General features: G+C 40.9%; 1 protein-coding gene across 1 annotated transcript in view; it reads right to left on the minus strand.

The window, feature by feature from the left end:
• Nucleotides 1-18,115, minus strand: part of ZCCHC24 (zinc finger CCHC-type containing 24) — a 103,599-nt gene that overhangs the window by 41,480 nt on the left and 44,004 nt on the right. The gene's annotated exons all lie outside the window — the stretch shown is intronic.

The following is an 18,115-nucleotide window of genomic DNA, read 5'->3' on the forward strand; positions in this document are numbered from 1 at the left end:
TTTCACTCCCCCCCCCCCCTCCTCAAAAGCCTGATTATTTTTTGAAAATCACAGAGCATCCTTCCCAGGCCACCTTAAATCAGTACACAGGAGGTCACTTTTCAATAATCACTGGGAAATTTTGGTCCCTGTACATTTTTAAAATGCTGTCTGCTGCCAGAAGGGAGAATACACAGCTGATGCACCGGGGTTGCTTGGGCAGAACCTCACAGAGGAGTTCAAGCCTTTTAGACCCTCCAGAAAAGTTGTGCCTATGGTCTTATTACATCTTGAGCACTTTGGTTGCCTCTTTCTTTCATTTTTGTATATTCCATAGGATAAGGAAGCCCCTATTGTTTCTCAGGTTATATCACAAAACAAAAGCCAACAAACCCAATATTTTCTAGTCAGAAAATATTTACACAAAATGCTGAGTAGGCATAATTTTCTGGTGCTCACAGTAAGCCTCTGCCTACCATAGTTTTTGGATACAAAGCACAAAATGTGGCTGAAGGAGAACCTGCATTAAGGGGGAAAAACTTCTCCAGATCTAGAACAGAACCTCAAGGGGAAGAGGGTTTACTTCCAAATGCCACCTAGGGCATGTCATTGCCCTTCTTATTCCTCACACTTCCCCACGGATTGCTAGATACTCTTGCCTTAAAAGGAATGTGACAAGGCAAAGTGAATCATTTTAGACTCTTCTTATTATAGCAATGTGGGTCAAACAGAATAAAAAGTGTAAGAGGAAAAATGGATCAAGTTTTATTATTGATGAAGAAAAGCTCTCTCTGAACTTAAGGATTGCAGAATGTGGTAGAATATTTGAGAACGTAAAGGCTATGTCTTTGGCACTTGACACCCAAAGCTCTCAGCATGAGAACTGAGATCATAGAATCCCCAAATTTAGGTGTTTGCCTAAATCTTGTCACAAGCCTAATCACCTAAGCAAGCAAGTTCTTAAATACACATTTAACTTCAAAAGCACATAAAAAATTATACTGAAATCAGGTAAACTTTGCTGGATTGTGGTCTTATGATTCTGATAATAAACCTAATTTGAAGGAACCTGAGCTTTACCTGCGTTTTTTTCCTTAGAGAGGAAAAAAAAAGTAGTCTTATCTCAACCCACTTTCATTCCTCTGTGTGAGTAATGTATGTGGGGAAAAGTTCAGTGTTTGTTACTCTTCCTAACACTCAGACTATTTTAGAGCAGACAAAAAAAAGAAAAGAACCATTGCTGAATGAGACTCTGTGTCTGTTGCTTAGCATGGCTCTCCTCTTGCTGTGGAAATACGTGTGAAAGCAAAAGGGACATCTGCGCCGAAGAGCCCAGTAACACAGAAATTTCCTGTCCCATTTTTTCCTATGGAGAATGCAGGGACTTGGGAGCTCTCAAGACAAACATGCATCTATATTCCCATGTAAGACAACTGTACAGCTGCCAGGGTCGCAAGATACCACAGAGTGTAATTTTTTTTTTTTTTGGTCAAACTATACTAGGAATGGATAATCCTGTGCTTTATTTATACATTAAAAATACATTTGAAAAAAAAATCCATTAGGTAACTATTAAAGTCAGACAGATGTAAATAAACATAGAAGTGGCAAATTCCTAGGCTTTATGATTGTTTCATTGCAACAAAGAATTTGTGAGTTTTTGCTGCAGTGCTTTATATTGCTTGCCCACATGCACCAGAAACACTGTGAGAAAAGTCTGATTGGTGAGGTGGGTGTTGCCTCTTTCTTCTGGTGATGATATAGGGTTACATAAAACTGGATGAAAACAGTTGTCTCTCACTTGGGACAAAGATGTTTTTCTGCTGAGTTAACTTCAGATGCAATTTAAACCAGAGCTGTGATACAGAAGAATGGTCGTAGGAGACCTATGGAACTACTGATGTAACACAGACTTTCCTGGCAGCTGTGAAGTTAGAGACTGTATACCTATGGCTTTGCTCCCATTCGGTTTGAGAACTGGCAGACATCCCGTTTTTGTCCTGCACAGCACCCTGATGCCAATTGTGGGTTGTCCTCTAGTGCAGTCACGGCTCTTTCTTGGGAGCACTGCTCCCTGGAAACAGTGCCTGTGCAAAAACCAACTAATTTACTTTTCTACTTTATCTTATTTCTTCAGCTGTGAAGAAATAACAGCATGTACAGAAAGGCTGTACCAAGTGACGTTTAGCCTTTTACTGGGAGCACTAGGACATTGCTTTCTGGATCCTGATTAGACCTAAAACCTTACATGCAAGGTTGGCCAAAAGAGCTCTTGGAATGCACCTTGTTGGACTAGCCAAGGAAATACACTCCTCCTTTCCCTTCTCTTCTTCCTCCCCCTGCACCTCTTCCATTGTATGGCAATGGTGGAAGGAGGGAAGGAAAGTGAAAAGGCGGGAATAAAAAGAAAAGATCAGGTTCATATGATCAGACTAAGCAACTGATTTTTCCTATTGTATTTAAAATACTTCCATTAAAAAAATGTTGAAAGTGCAAACACTCTATGTGGCTGCATTGATGTGAACTGAGTTATTCTGCTGTGACCTGCTGCCAGTGTCTGCAAGAGAACACTCCACGCTAGGACAAGATCAGTAACTAGTTCTGAGAAAAGAGTGTTTTAAATAGCACCTTATTAATACCTTGTGCTTATCTTCATACTTCGGTCTTTTTTTTTCTTGGCAATAGACCTGCACATATTTTTGTTAAAGAGTACTTAGATTCTATGATGGAGCTCTACCCTCTTACAGAAGTTAAAATCAAGCAGATAGAGTTTTTGTGTGGAAAAAATAATAATCTTAGGTTCCAGTCTTACAACTGGATTCATGCAGGATGACCTGTGGCATGATTGGAAAATCCCAGAATTTTAAGGAAGATCTTTATGCAAACAAGCATCTGACTGAAAATTCAAGACCTTGTATGTTTTCTCACTTACTCCAAGACCAGAGCTGTACTCAAATGTCTTGTTATTTGAAAAGGAGCATATTAAAAATTCAGTCACTTCCCCTTAATGGAATATCTTTTTTTTTCTTTTAATTAGAGTTAAGTATCAACCTTTCCTCATGTAAATACTGAAGCAAACACATATGTTCAGAAAGACAAAAATAGGATAAAGAAATTTGCTGTATATTGGCTTGGGATCATTTGTATCAGTTGAAGTACAAGAAAAAAGATTCCTTCTGCCATGTCTCCAAGAAGCAGGCATGAATCCGATAGGAACATCTGTGACTGGAAAATGTGCTATGCTCTGGCCAAGCTGTCACTGCAGAGTGAAATATGGGGTAAGTGAAAGTTCTGTCCGGAAAAGCAAGTAGTAGTAAAGCTATACAGATGTGAGAGAGAGGCTTCTCTTCTGCTCAGTGATACCTCCTGCCAGGGTAGGCCGGGGCAAGAGAGGAGAGGACAATAAATGCTCAGGGTTGAAAGGATAAAAAGGAGGAAAGAGAAGGAAATCAAGTGGCAAGTGAGGAACTAAAAAAAAACACAGGAAAAAAAGACAAAATTGTTTTTTAAGCATTCAGGCCTTTTTCCTTACATTTCTCACAACACATTGCTAACTCACCCTGATACGTCAGCCAGCCAGTTGGCACCCTGTCCTGCAGTATGCTAGCTGACAAAACGAGGAGAGCTATGCATTTTAGGAATGGCTGAACCAAGCATGGTATGCAAAACTGTAAGGTCACCTCCAAGAGCTCATTTAGTCTACAAGCTAAACAAATGTAACTGGTGTTCCTTCAGATGTATGACTGTTTGAGTTGTCCAGCACAGATTTCCCTCTAATCTGACAACATATTTCTGGCCAATTCATTCTGAGAGGGCTAAAATCTGCATCAGTTATTCTGCTCGTGTAGATAAGGTCTTGCAAAGGCCCTGCTACCTGTTTTGACTTGGGTTGTGAGGAGGTCAAAAGGGTGATCTGTGCAAATAAAGGCTGGTCAGCCTCTCTTCACAAAATCCTCCTGTTTTTACACAATAAGTGAATGAGCACACGGTAAAAGTGCAGAGTGGGTAAGGTGGAAGTTCTCCTAGCTCTCTCACAGATTAAGATATTAAACTGAATTAGAAAGTAACACACTGAATAAAATAAAGGAATGTAATAATATATTATACATTATATAATGTGTAATTCCAATCTTCGGCACTCACTGAGACTGGGAACCAAACTGCATTCAAAACCAGAATCGAGGATTTATAAAGAGTGAGAACAATGAGTTAGGCATGGTAAAAACTCATCTGCAATTAATAACAAAACAGAATTCAGCAGGACATGTGGCAACTGCAACTCATAAAAACAATGTGACAAAGATATACTTCAAGATTTTATATCCATCAGAAGATTTTTAAAAATTTCTTGAAGTGTCTCGCTGGTCATTTCTCTTTACTGAGAGTAATCTCTCTTTTGAGGCTGTTTCTGAGAATAGTCTGAGAAAAGCTGCTGTGTATCTCCAGACTCCTAGCAGTACTGGCAGAACCTACACAGCCATTGTTACTGTGATGGTGGAAGGTGATGACTCTGTGGAGAGGGCTGGAAACATGAATCCAGAGTGCAGGATTCCATGGGAGCTCAGTAGCAGGCAAAGATGAGCTAGTGAAGGGCTGGTGAAAACCAAGATGCTCACAGGAAGAGGACACTGACAATTATGCTAGTGTTGGGGGAGAGACAGAAGAGGATAGAACCAGAGTAAGGGAGAGAACTGAACTTAAGTGGCATTGTGCTGCAGGCGTGCTGCTATTTTGGTCAATCTCCTGGAACTGCAGGGTTATTTACTGGAAATCTAGCCTGAAAATGCATTCTTTGTGCAATGCTCCGAGTAGGAAGCCACCCCAAGGGATGTGAATTACCAAATACTGTGACATGATGGTGTAGAAGATAAACCCAAACAAACCATTACTCTCAAAGGCATATAGCTAAATATTTATTTCAGAGTCAATTGGAAAAAAAAGGGATTTTCATCCAGCAAGAGCACACAGGTCTAACTTGGCTCTGCTGTCTGCTCATGCTCTGTTCCCAGACAGATTCAACGTTCCTAGGCTTGGGGTCTGCAGTGGGGTCAGTCCTGCCCGAGTCAGGTAACAGAAAGGGCACTTTCCACAGCACTTAACAGTGCAACACCTATCCAACACACACTGTGGAAATCATAACCCAAGTTTATTAAAAATTTTGTGGAACAGACAGGATTTATAATTTGCACTAGATTTACCCAGATGTTTAATAATTAAAATACTCTTTAATTCTTGAACCAGTCTCAAATTAAGGTTCCCTGGAATTCATCCAGTAGTTATGTGGCAAACTTGCCTTTCATGAATTAAAGAGTTTCCACAAATCAGTCTGTTACTGACAAGCAAATTTTTGAACATTTGGATTTCTTTAGGGAAGTTTTGTGAACTTTTATTCCTCTCACTGAATTTTCATTCATGAATAACCACAAAGATGCAAATGCAGTTATTTTTTGAACATGTGGTCCTTATGAAGAATGAAGAAATGTCTCAGCACTTATCTTCATCTGTGGACGCCTAGATAACTGGTCTCTCCATTTTATTTTTTAAACCTCACAGAGATTTTTGTGTTAGATAACAGGCTATGGTAGCCTAATAGATGAATTAAAATTCTCTCCTACCAAAGGAACAGTACTGCAAACTTCTATTAGTGTAACTTGCTATTTACACATATAGAATTCTTGCTATAAAAGGCTGATTTTTTTTGGCATAGCAGTTCAAAGATGAGCAGATTTTCTGAATTTAACCATGGAAGCCTGTTACAAATTTCCTACACAAAAAATAAAAGGAGATACTAGGATCAGAGTCAGCTCCTCAGCACTGGCTGTGAGTTTTTGGTCACAAGCTTAATATATTTAGCTGGCGGCCAAGGCAAGTCAGCTGTAAGAAGCAGTTACCAAGTTTCAATAATTTTGATTCTGAAGAAAAGCTTTAGAAAGGTATGGCTGAGAGGATGGTGCATGGAAAAGGTTTTTTGATTAATGCTATGGATTTACAGAAACCCACAGGCTTTAGCGAGGTGAATGCCATGATCCTCACTTTACAGATGAGAAACAAGTTGCTGCTTTTGCATATGTTGTCATTAATAATGCAACCCTGAGGTACGACAATTTAGTGCAAAAAGGATGTTTCTCTAATTGTCCTGGGTTTGGGGCCTGATTCATTTGCTATGAAGCAATCTCTTCTGTCTTCCTGTTAGTACTGCTGCCACAGGGCCCCTGATGCTGCTGAATCATCCCCTCATGCTCATACACACTGGTAATATTTACTAAATGAAACACTTATGTCAACAGTCATTGCTTGGCAGTGGAGAATACAAGGCAGGAGATATCTTTAATATCAAAAGGGTTGTTGCCCAGCAGGATACATCACTGCTTGAAAACAGAAGTTTCTGGCTTTGAGCTGGCTGTTTACTGGTCGGCATCTAGAGAAAAAAACTGGATTACTGATAAGGGGCCAATTGGTGCGTTAACATCCCACTCTACCCTAACTTCTTTAAATCCTGCAGTTTGTTGCAGTACTATCTAGAACTACAAGGTTCTGATATAAAATCAGAAGCAACTGCAAAACTACACTTACTGTTTTGGTTACTAATAGGAATAGGGCAGTACTAGAAAATGAAGGAATATTGGTGAACACAAAGAATAAGACACAGATGTGGTGTGCCTGTAAACCAAAAGAACTGCAAGTTGAAAGCAAGACAGACTTTTTCAGAAACAGTGGGACTTGAGTGTCCAGTTTACTAAGGTTCCTTTGAATTTTAGAAAAGAATGGAAAGTTTCTTGCACTCACGAACTCATTCTGAGGCCCAGCATTGCTTGGAGGCTTTGTGGGGAATAAGGAGTGCTCAGGTGTCGTTAAAAACCAAGAGCTATGGGATATGCATCAGGATCTGGTTTTCAATCTTGTTGTCTAGGGAAAAAGAAATGGCCACAAACCACATCATTATCAACATAAATGGATGTAGGTGAAGTTTCCTCTGGACGCTCTGCCCTGTGCCATTAACCAACAAGACTTCCTGCTCAAAATTCCCTCTTTTCAAGAAGTCAAGAAGACTGACTGCAGAGAGAAAAAAGGCTATTTTAGCTACTTCAGGGCTTGGGTTTCCATGAGGGAATTGGACTTCACTAGAAAAGAAATGCTTTGTTTGAAGGGGGGGGGAAAAATCCCCACAACTCTCTTGGAATCTCACTCCTTGAACACCAAGCTTTTCTGTTCCTGTCATAATAAGCTTCAGTTTCTATTTTGCAGTCCTTGAGTCACCAAGTGACCAGAGTCCAGCTCTTCCACATACACTCATATACTCATCTGCTCTGTTTGCCTCCCACTTTGTTCTGCTGGGATAAAAAACTGCTATTTTGCTGGGAGGGAAGAATGTCAATGATTATGTGCAAGATGAATTCAGAACTTGCTTTACTGGAGGTGCGTGCTTTAAATATCGGCATTCTCGAATTAAAAAATCCCAGAACTGCCTTTCTTATTTTTCAGCCTGCACTTGGAATTTGTGGAGGGAATCTCTGGTTACTCTAATCCAGGCTCACTACTCAGAGCTTTGCTTAGTAAGCCTGACAAATATTTAATAGCATCCTGGCATTATAAGTGCGTGCATGTGAGAAAAAAACCCCAACCAAATAACCAAAAGAGAACTCAGGATGAGGAAAAAACCCAACCAAACAAAAAACCCCAAGCAAATCAGAAATACAGGATGTTCAGGAGCTTATGAGCACCCAGGTCTATGGTTTGGATTCTGTCCATTTTGTAGCTGCAAATCCAATGTTGGGCTGGGCTCAGACACTGAAGTTTGCTCAGGCAGGTTCAAAGATTCTCTGGTCTGGAGCTGGGATCCAATTTACTTCCAAGAATAACTTAAATTTACATTTTTTCCCCTTGTCCTCTAAGGCCCTAACTATTTTGCTCTTGGCTTATGAAATGTGAATGGACATCAAAGGGGATCTTCTATATTAAGACAATGTGTATCAGGCCCTACATAAAAACAGAATTAAAAAATCCTTTATATGTTTTGCAACAATGATCTAAACTTTAGCGTGAATTCTCTGGATGTCACGGGCTGGTGCTGCTTACTGCTCCATGTAGCAATGAGAAATGAATGACTATCATGTTATGTTTTCTCTGTCCTTATGTACCATAATTCATGGTTTCAAACACTATTTCCTGAAGCTAGAAACCTAGCAGAATAGATGGGAAAAAATCCAGAAACAACATACCAGCCATTATGAGCCATAGCTTTCTCTCAACATACCTACATTTCTTTGGTCTTTTTTCTAATTATTAGCTTAGCTAGGCTGAGGTGATAGTGGTGAAGTGTTGTGAGACCGCAGAATTATTTTTCTTAGCTATTAAGATATGGTGGATATGTGTTAGGCAGAACATATATTCTTCCAGGCATGTCTCAAAGGGCCTGGTCGTATAAGTGTTTACGTGGAAACCACAACTCTCTGAGGAAAACAAAATTAGGGAGGAAAATTTCTGTCCACTTGCTAGAATTTACTATAACCTCTGGCACCACCTTATGTTCCAGAGAGAGCTTCATTTTTTTTTTTTTAATGATATATTACAAGCTACAGAAAGGTGTGCATTGAAAGTACATAATCCTGTAAACCCTGAAACCAGGGCTTCAGATAGATTGCAGAAGGAGAGTGTTCTTCTTTTGGAACGTATCCAACAGATCTGTACTCTTTTGGAGTATAGCTAACTGAAAGAAGATACATAATGAAGGCAGCAAAAAAAAATACTCCAGTGAAGATTCATTTTAGCAGAAGATGCCAGGCACCCTCCTAACAAAAGTCAGGGCTATGCAGCTGCTCAAAGGATGGTTGGCTTAGGTGTCTTTGCACAAGGGGGGGCTCAAACTTAGCCATCCCAGTTAATTTTTTCCACGCTGTGGAAAGAAAGGAAGAGAGAGAGGAAATCTCTTCCTTTTTCCTTCTCTCTCTGGATGATGTGTGTAGGATGAAAGAATTCTCTCTGAAACTGGTAGGAAAGCACAGGCAGGAACTGATGTTCCTGAGAAGGTCCTGAATTTTAGGGAAGAGAGTGGTGAAGTGTAGTTCAGGGACATCTAATGCCTCCCCACCACTCTGGGTACAACAGAAGAAGAAATAAAAAGGTTGAGCAAAGCTGTGCGCTGGTAGAACGACAATGGCACGATGGTACTGACAGCATTCTAATAGTGAGCAGCAAGAAGCTCAATTGCAGTTGCAAGAGGGTTACACACCTCAAATTTCACTCAGGCATTTTGAGTGTCCTGTACCCATGGCACGTTGTTTGCTGTCTCCCACTTTCCCCTCTGCCACAAAAAGAGAGCCCAATTCAGTTTAACTTTGTAATAAATTTACATACTTCTGAACCCAAAGTGATGGGAAAAGGCTCAAAGCCTACTACAGAGAACTAAACCGAGATTCCTCTTCCAAAAGCCCAAGGAACACGCTGTGAACAGCACATCTCACCAAGCTTAGCCTGCTGATCTTCCAGGGCTCTGAAACCCGAGCCTGGGTGAGCTGCAGCAAGATTTAGAGCCTGACTGCTGAACAAGGACCTGCTCGCCTGAGGCTCTTTCTTTCTCCCCCGGTTTTAATACATTTTCACTTCTAGTTACAATTAGTGCCCTCCTTTTCTTCCTGTCAGGTTCTTCCCCTCAATACACACAGATTAGTTTTACTTGGAATACACAGTCATATCTGTATCTTTAGATAGACAGGAAAGAAAAGGCCCAAATAATAAAGCCCGAATTTTGGTTGAAAGCTCAATTTCAACCAAGTTAGTGGTTTAGCCATTAATTATGAGATCCTTAAGTTTGGAAATTTATATCAAGGTGAGAGCCACGGTTCTTATTTTGTAAGAACTCATATGAATAATTTGAGTGGAGATTCCATGCTTACAGAGAGTTTTAAAAAAAATCAGGACAGTATATTTCCTCACAACATGGTAAAAAAGATAACTTTTTCTAACTAAGATATCAACAGGAGAGAAATCTTTAGAGGGGAAGGTATAAACTTGGTCTCAACATGCAGAGCTCTGGGTTCCAATTCATTATCTGAGTGCTATAATCATGATGATAAAATAGAACCCAGGAAAGAATGCTGTTTTGTGGAGCTGGCTTTAAACCAGAATCTCTTGTGTGGGTGAGACTTTAAGGATTCCTTTAAACATGACTTGGACTGCAAGGCATCTGCAGAGCATTATTGCTCAGATCCCTGGACCATCACTTCAGCATATGGATAGCTTCAGTGCATCTATTGGCTTTTTCAGGCTTTTCTTTTCCACTGATTTAATGTTGTACCATCTTCTCTTCACCAAGGGAGTGGTTTCCTCATTTGTGATGTGGTAGCTTTTGCTAGTTTTGGAATTCCATCTTGGGAAAAAAACCACATCAGTGTCTACAACATGTTGTTATAATTATGTCTGAACCAAAAATCATTTGCATTATCTAGTCAGAGGAGAGTTACTATACTGATCTGTGACTGAACTTTACGACTTGACTGGCCTGATTTTTTATGCTGCTTTCTTATGGTAAGAGCTTCTAGGAGAAATCAAAGTTACCTGACATGGGACAAATGTTGATGGAGCTGACTCTATGTAAATTGGTATTAGCAATTTATTCAAATGCGCTTTCGGTCTTGACTCGGCCCCAGAAAAACGAGGCATTAAGCTGCCCACACCATCACGTTCAGCTGCACGTTTGCAAGCAGGCTTCCTTTCCTAGGGTGTCTGTACAAGCTATGGAAAGAATTCCCTGGCTGGCAGCAGCCTGGAAGGCAGCAGAGAAACACAGACCAGAGGCGCTCTCAGCTGCACAGCCCAGGCAAGGGCTGGCTGTTCATCACAAAGTTAAAGTTCAGAGCCACGAGGTTTCGCAACTGGGTTCACAGTGGGGACTGCCGTTGTTTACTTTAGGGGAAGATGGAGGCATGCAAGAGAGGAGGGAGTCACTCCCCCATGTGCTCCCAACTGCTCGACACCCCGCTGCAGCCCTGTTCCCAGTGATTTATGCAGCTGCTGGATGGGGTCTGGTTTCAGGGGATGTGAGCTGCAGGAGCAGGTGGGACTCCCAGGCAAAGACTTCAGACCCGGAACAAAACAGAAAGAGAAATCCGTCCTCTTCCCAGGGTGGTGAGGGATCTGACAAGGAAGTATTTTGTGAGCTTAACTTTCCCCTATGACACCAGCCCCAAGGATCCCTGCAAAGCCACCTGCCACTTCCAAGGTAATAGGAGCCTGTGTAAAAATTCAGGACAACTAGTCCATAGTATAAGAGCAAATGTTGCTGTGCTGCTCAACATTTAAGGCCACTAAGTGCAGCAATTTTTCTGTGTGTTAGAAGTTCTTTGTTTGGGTCTGTGTATGTGCACATCCTTTCAACTCATCAACTCTGACATGCAGCACTTGCCAAGCCAGGATTTTAAACTACCTCCCACATTAGCCATGGCATAAAGAGGGACAGGATGCTCTTTATTTACTGCCATTCTGGGGATTCTGCTCCAGGGCTTGCTATGGATGTTTTTACAATTTAAAGTCATTTGTAATTTAAAGCCACAATACCCAGGCCAACGATAACAACAGTTCTTCTTTTGAGCTCTGTGGAAGTTCACATCCTCTGCTTTGTATTCCCCTTCTCCCTTGCCTGCACTTGATGTGTTCTGCCAGTAGGCTGACATCAGATGTAATTTTCAAAGAACAGAAACTTCTGAGATATTAATTTCAAATGCTGTTTTTTTAAACTGAAGTGTGTACACAGGGAGATCATTCAGGGGCAAAAGCTGTGTGGTTGAGGACAGGCCTGGGAAGAGCTGCCTGGGACTAAATCTAGCTTTTCTCAGTTCATGCCTTACTCCTCTGCATGCCACGTAATAGTCTGGGGCAGTGGCTGCGATGGAGGTCAGTACAGATGGAAAGCCCTGTGGCTCAGCTTGGCTGGGGTTAGTGAGACCCTCACACACATTCCAGGCTTATAAAAGTATCTGCTGGTATCAGTTTAATCTCTTTAGAAGAAATATGCAATTATTCATTTTCCAATTGGGTTATAACCTTTAAGTATGATATATTCCTTTAAAGATGGAGGTTGTGACTGTTTCTCTTGGAACATGAAAGGTTAGTTGGAAGGAGGTCTGCACTCAGAAGAGGACAAAGAGCAGGGGAGGAAAAGTTTTAGACCACAATTTCAAAGTGATCTCATTAGCCCCTCTAAGTGAGCAGCTCTCCACATCATGGCAGTGACAGACCATAAAGACACCACTACACATCAGGCCTGCCTGGCCTCCTGAATGCTTGGATATGTTTTTCCCATGGCCTTCTTTGTACTCTTGCCAGTGTCTGTGATTTTTGTCTGTGGAAAGTTCTCAGGACAATTGGAGTCTCCTTTAGTCCAGCTCTGAGCTCCTCTCTGCTCTGTTAGTTTTGCTGACGCAGATTCTGGAGAAAAGCTGGCGTGAAGTTACTGAATGAACCTTGTGAAAGGAGAGGGGGACACTGAGCCATCTTCACCTGTGTATGAACAGAAGGCGTAGCTCCTTTGGCTGCACTTCATACTGAGGACACAGAGAAAACTGTCAGCTTTATGTTTTCATTTTTCTCAACTATATGCACAGGTAACAGGTTGGTTTCTCACTCTAAACCACTTCAAAGAATTGAAATTCTTTTTTCTCATGGGTGATGCATACTTCGTAACTGGTCTCTATTGGTGTTTAAGAACTGTAACAGGGTTGTGAAAACTCTGTTGTGAAAACCATGTGTACACGCTATTCTGTTTTATCACTCCCTGCTGGCATGCTGCTCTCTAGCAAAAGGGATATGTTTGTAGCAGAGCCTGCAAAGCTGTGCTCAGCCCTGAGCTGTCTGCAGGAATCTACATACCTCCATGCCCACATTTCTGTGTTCAAATGGGAAAGTAACTGGGATATGAAGCACACAAAATCCCTGCCTCCAAATAGCCCACATCTGCATCACAATCAGCTCTTGAGAAATAAAAATCTACCCTGTTTTTATCATATTATATAGCTATTTTCAAGACTGTAACCTAAAGGATGGAATCTCCACTTCCTTTTTTTGTACAAGTGCACTAAATTCCTGTCTCTTCTTGACAGTACCTCAAAGAACCTGGTGCCAAAGAAGGCCTGAAGGGGATGAGTCTAGGCTTTGTTTTCCAAAATAAGTTTTGGAAACTTAGATTTGTGTTTGCATGCTGTCCACATCATGACTTTTTGCCCTTTGTCATCCTTCCAAAGCCAGGCAATTCCTCAAAAAGTAGAAGTAATTTGAAGGCATCTTCTGTGGGATAGGTGATTGGGTTGAATCAGTTCTTTGCATGCATCTGAATTTCCTAATAGAATGCTAATTTTCAGGTTGTATATTTTGGGAAGGGAATATAAAGCAATGGTCAACTAATAGTTATTTCAATGAACTAAGGACCTACCTTAAATTTTCAGTACTTAGTTACATCATGTGTAAGTAAACAGTTTTGAGATGATATTTCTAAACAGGCTCAGCAGTGTATAAGCCTGGTTGCTGAAATTGTTCTTAGTTTTAGTTCAATGACCCTCAACAGCAGTTTTTGTTATTCTGGTCTGTATAGTGATTATCTTTTTCTGCTAACTTTGGAGTCCTTAGCATTCAGTTTGAAGAGGACAGAATGTCTGTTTAAAGAACAGTCTCACCAAAACCAGAAAGGAAATAGGAAAGAGTGGTGATTATCTGAAGACTTTACATACTTGGGCCTTTGTCATTCTATGTCTGATTCCCATTTCTGTATATACACTGGCAGAAACACCATTTGAAAATTTAAAAATGTTACTACTTGGGACTTTCAAGGATAGTATCTTCATTGAGCACCCCAGAAAATGAGGGCTTGCTTTACACCTTAATTCCATTCTAGTTTTCCTGGCAAGAAACACACAAATCTGTTTTGCCTGTTCACCAGGAAGAAAAGTCAGCAAAAAAAATCACCTTTATAGAAAATCCCTTACTTCTCATCTCCTTGCATGTAACACAAGCCATTTGAACTCCTCTGATCAGTAATATAAACAGAGTGCTAGATTCATCCCAAAAGCATCTTTCCCTGGATTAATGCTTACTTTTCCCTTAGTGCCCATCCACCTGCTGGCCAGCCTGCTGCCTCCCTATGCGCTCTGTACATCGAATGGTGCAGAGCCCCATTGGTCACTGGCTGGTGTCAGCTTGGCATGGCACTGACCTGGGCAGGCAGGGAGGACACTGTTGCTGGAGGAAAAAGCAATATGTTGTCTTATAAATGTTTTTTTAGTACACTGAAGGCTAGGATTAATAAGGATTTAATTCTCTCCCTTGCTACACTCTGCATATAGCCAGTGATCTTGTACCTTTCTGGTGATTTTTGCTATCTCTTGACATATACATGATCTCTGCAGTCGATCATCTTCACATCTTCTCTTGAGGCCTCATCATGCTAACTCTGTATTTCAGGATTTTCTTCAAGAAAAACACAAAAAGCAGGTCTTATCTCCTGCTACCTTCATGTATTTTAGTTCTGCAATTAAATTTGTTCTCACCATTACTTGCTTACACCGAGATTAACAGCACAACCAATACTTTCTGCTGCAGATGAAGCAAAAGTATAAACAGAATGAATATTTCCAAGGTTCCTAAGATTATGGGATAAACAATATGACCAATCAGATCATTTCCAAATTAGCTATTTCTGTTGCTTTTCAGAATTTTCCTTCCTTACCACAACAGAAATCTTGCTCGTGTTTGCTAGGCCAAGTTTCAAACAAATGCAGAGGTATAGATTGATCTAAATATTTTTAAACCAGCTCTCGTTAGTGTCAGCAGAGAAGTCCAGTCATGATGAATAGTGCTCCAGTGCTAGCAGGAGGAGCACAACAGCAGTGTTTAAAGGCAGGTGCTCATCAGCTTTAGCTGGCAACCAACACCATAGTTCTACTTACGGTTTCCTTTGAAATTCAGGGATCAGGTGTGCTGAGACACACAAACAGCACGAACATGAGTAACACTGATAGCAGTAAACACAAAGTCAAGGACACGTGCCAAACACAGCCTCAGAAGCATAGCCCAGGATAACAGTAATGATATCTCAACCTGTACAAAACATTTCTACATTTAGATCCAATTTTGAATTGAAAACATTTAGGTCTGATATTAATTCATGAACCATGAGGCTGACACAAGTCAAGAGAAAAAGCTGGTAAGATTGTTCTTCAGTATGCTGCCAAAAGAGTATTTCATTCTGGATCGCTGAGACTCACAGTCTTCCATAAGTGGTTCTAGGAAAAGTGGACTGTGGATCTTTCAGCTCACCAGAAAGGCACAAGCAGTTTAGTGTGCATTTAGGGGGAGAAAAGGGAGTGAGGCATACCTGGAGAATCGCTGTTACAAAGGCAGCTTCTGCTTTATCTGCAGCATTTTTGGTTTATGCTAATTGATTTTATTTGAATAAAATCTTATGTTAGACTCAGGGATGATATCACAATTATGCCATTCAAAGACAAAGAAAATACTTTTAACCCGCATGAAGCTCCTTAAGTTCTCTTGACAACAGCAGCATAAACCCATATTTATCTAGCATCATTCAGACAGTACAGCTTTTAAATAATCTGTAACTTAACATTAGGAGGTAAACTCTTTCTAATTTTTTGTGTTGAAGGTGACACACTTCATTTATAGGAAAGTAATTTCTGACTTTTTTTAGTGGTTTGTCTGTGATACCTGATCTGAACCTTTAGAGCTAGCATTCAAGCCTTAAGAATATTGACTATTTTTTTAATGTGGCTAAAACAATAGATTTGTAAGGGCAAACATGATGAATAGAAGTAATTTATTTTATGTACTTAGCTTAGAGTATTTGAACATAATATTTTACATCTTGCAATGCTGTTCACTGAAGTATGATTGAGCTATAACAAAGACACATGCAAAAATTCTGTATGTCTGACTCAGGCTCATTTCAAAGCTTGGTGGAAGACAATGGAATTTCCACTGCCCTCAGTTAGACTTGGGCTTATTCATTACTGGTCATTTAGTGGAGTATGTGACTATGTCTGCACACATGGGAAGAAGTAAACTCCATGGGTGCTGCTTTATAATGGCCAACCAACACATTTCGGATAACAGGGATTTGGATTACATCCTTTCTGGTAAATCAACAATACTGATCCTGATTTATGTGTTCCCTAAGAGTGGGCCTTTGGCTAAAAACATAAATAGTCTCAATCCTTCTAGGTGGAGGTTGCACAAGATAATTAAATGAAATTTTCCTTTCTTCCAAGAAAGCCTGATAGTTAACTCTTTCCTGCGTAATCTCAAATTGACTATCATATTCCTGAGCTCCAAATGGGGCTGCTGCATAGCTGAAAACCTGTGCAATGCTGTCCGGCCCAGCTGGGATGGTTTCTGCGGACGTGGCCTGTAATAAACCCTGAGGGTCTGTCCTGTAGCAGCGTCCCCCCATATCGACATCTCCTGATGGGCTCTTGCACACACTGAGGCATCAAAGCCTGGTGGTCATCCAGACCTCTCCTGTTTGCAGCAAAAGAAAAAGGGGAAGCTTCTACATGTCCTGTTACCCTTTCATAACTTGCCAGATTAATATTAGCAGCTGAGGAAATAGTGGTCAGATCCATGACCCAGGGAGGGATCTTGTACACCGCTAAAACACACCTTGAAGCGGCATTACAGCTAAGGTGGAGATGGGTGGAAACAAACATACTGCAAATTTCTCACAGACTCTGGTTTTCACTTGTGGTTTGCTCTTCATACAAATGAAAGAAGGAATATCTGTACATGATGCTGAGGCTTGCAGTGTCCACATTCAAGATCCAAGGACTTGTTTGCCTGATCATCCCTAAGAGAGGAAGTTCTCTGTTACTTCCAACTTTCATGTCACAAGTCACATCACTGGATTTAGAAGACAGTCTGTTGAGCTCTACGCAGGAAAGGATTATGATGTAAGAACACAAGTGGCTGCTTTGGGCTTCATGGTTTTGGGGACTCTGCAGTTTTGTGTGACAGTGCTAGGGAGCCAGTTTAGTTTGTTGACAATAGTGCTCTCAGCAGAAGTAGCTGCTCCCCAGACCTCTGCAAATTGAAAGGCCAGACTCAGCCATGCTGTTTCTTAAAAGTGACATAGCCACAGGAATGGATTTGTGACAAGATGGCAAAAGAACAAATCCCACCATAAAAGAACAACAATGAAAGCCCATAAGGGGGGAAAAAATGAATTCCAGAGTAGGCTGATGTGCTTACGCAAGACAATTTACACAATCACAGCATTGTACAAAGAAACAAAGATATGGCCTTGGGGAAGCCACTGCCATTTTGCAAGTAATAGTTAAAAAATGCTTGCACTGACTGTACCAAGAAATGCCTGTAGAGGCAGGGGCCCTATTAAGGAGCAGCAGGCAGCACCCCAGTGGGTAAACAAAAAGACATGGCTCCCTGAGCAAGAGACTGGCCCCTCGTAAACACAAAGGGCTTTATGCAGAGTTGCATGTGCTGCCTGTACCTCCGAGCTGGGCTGCCTCACACACGTCTTCAATGTAAATTCCTCTGGGCTGGACATATTCTTAGAGATGCACGAGAACAAGAGGTTTCACAGCAAGAGTTTCCATCCTCACTTTACATTATTGTCTGCGTCTCCGGTGCGTTGGGAACTCAGCATGCTCAGCTGTGTTTTTAGAGCAAGTTCCTCCAGCATGGCTTCTTTGTTCCTGTTCTGCTCCAGTCTGCTTGTATTTACGCCTCCCTGGCAGAGTGGAAAAACTCCACAAGTGTCAGTAAAAATTAGGTTTTGTTTTCGTCTTTTGAGCTAAGAATCTAGCAAATGCTAAAAAGTGCTTTGGCAATCAAGTGTTGTGGGAAAAAAGTGCTTTTGCAGCTAGAAATATAAATTATTGGTGACCGATTCGGAAATTTGGTAGCTGACATGTAAAACAAGCAGTACTTCCCCAAGGTCAAAAGCAGAGCGCCTGACTGGATGAGATGCTTTTAAAATTCTGACTGAGTTTCCAAAATGTTGGAGATGAGGATTTCAGATCATGGGAATTCTGGTTTGCTGAGGTGACTTATGTTTGTGTAAGCATAGATTAAGATGTAAGCAAAAAGCTATTTTTATAAAGTAACAAATAAAACTTAG

The sequence above is a fragment of the Chamaea fasciata genome, unplaced genomic scaffold (genome assembly GCF_029207755.1).
Source record: "Chamaea fasciata isolate MVZ Bird 193981 ecotype frontalis unplaced genomic scaffold, bChaFas1.0.hap1 SCAF_9, whole genome shotgun sequence".
NCBI lineage: Eukaryota > Metazoa > Chordata > Aves > Passeriformes > Sylviidae > Chamaea > Chamaea fasciata.